This window comes from Carassius auratus, chromosome 50 (assembly GCF_003368295.1).
Source record: "Carassius auratus strain Wakin chromosome 50, ASM336829v1, whole genome shotgun sequence".
Taxonomy (NCBI): domain Eukaryota; kingdom Metazoa; phylum Chordata; class Actinopteri; order Cypriniformes; family Cyprinidae; genus Carassius; species Carassius auratus.
The window spans coordinates 3,397,912-3,399,072 of record NC_039292.1 but is presented as its reverse complement, the minus strand read 5'-3'; positions in this window follow the sequence as shown (position 1 = coordinate 3,399,072).

The following is a 1,161-nucleotide window of genomic DNA, read 5'->3' as shown; positions in this document are numbered from 1 at the left end:
TTGTTTTTAATGTATGAAATAAATACATATATAATATGTAAAAGATTCAGTTTTGTTTAATATGTATGTATTTATTCATTTATTTATTTATTTATTTTTTATAACTGTTATTGAGTAAGCATTTGTTTATGAAATAAATGAATATATAAATACATAAATAAATTAATATTTGTTTAATATTTTTTTGTTATTGAATAATACTTAATGAAATATATGAATTAAATAAATAAATAAATGTTTTCTATTTTATTTTTATTCCTAATATTAAATTACTAATATATATAAAAATGTCTATGCATTCATACACGGTTACCAAGTTTTAATTATAATTACTAAAGTTCTATCATTAAATAATACTTGATTACCCAGATATCATATTATAATGCTTGACGTAATATTGTGGCAGTTTTTTCTCTGTGGTATCGAATATCGATATTTTTCAAGGTATCGTATCGAAGTTCGAAATTCCAGTATCGTGACAAACACTACTTGCCAGAAACACCCATTAAGGTAAGGTGAACTGAGAATATGTACTCTCCATAGAGTATATTTATATATTAAATAAAAAAAATGTTTTATTGATTGTAAATTGTAAATTCACCTGCCAGTGGCCGGTGTTGCAAAGTTAATTTTAGATTCTGTGAAGCCTGCTTCATCTGAAGTGTTTCCAGAGTGTTATTTTCTATTGTGCTGTATAGATCAGAATGAGTATAGGGTTTCTGTATGAGATGGCACAGGCTTTCCAAGCAGTGCAGTTTTAGCAGCATGTGTCTCTGCTCAGCCATTCACCTCACAATCATTTGGTGTTTGAAGCGGTGTTGAATCTCACATCACCTCAGATCGCTGGCCAGCGTTTCCTCAGGGTAAAACCAAACAAACGAGAAAACAGGCCAGAATCTGGATTTATATGTCTTGTTATGTTCCCTTCTGAGACCAAAACTAACTTTATGTTGGCAGTTTCAGAGTAAATCGAGCAAACGTCAGTCTTGCTGAGAGCATCAGACCTCTGGCTTTACTCGCATGGACACTAACACGCTGCTCCACCTCAGCTACACACTACAGATGAAGCCCAATACATAAACTAGCACATCTCAAGTCATAGTACTGGTGCGCTAAAGGTTTCCAGTGTTTTCCTTTGGGATTCAGATTCCATTTCCTAAA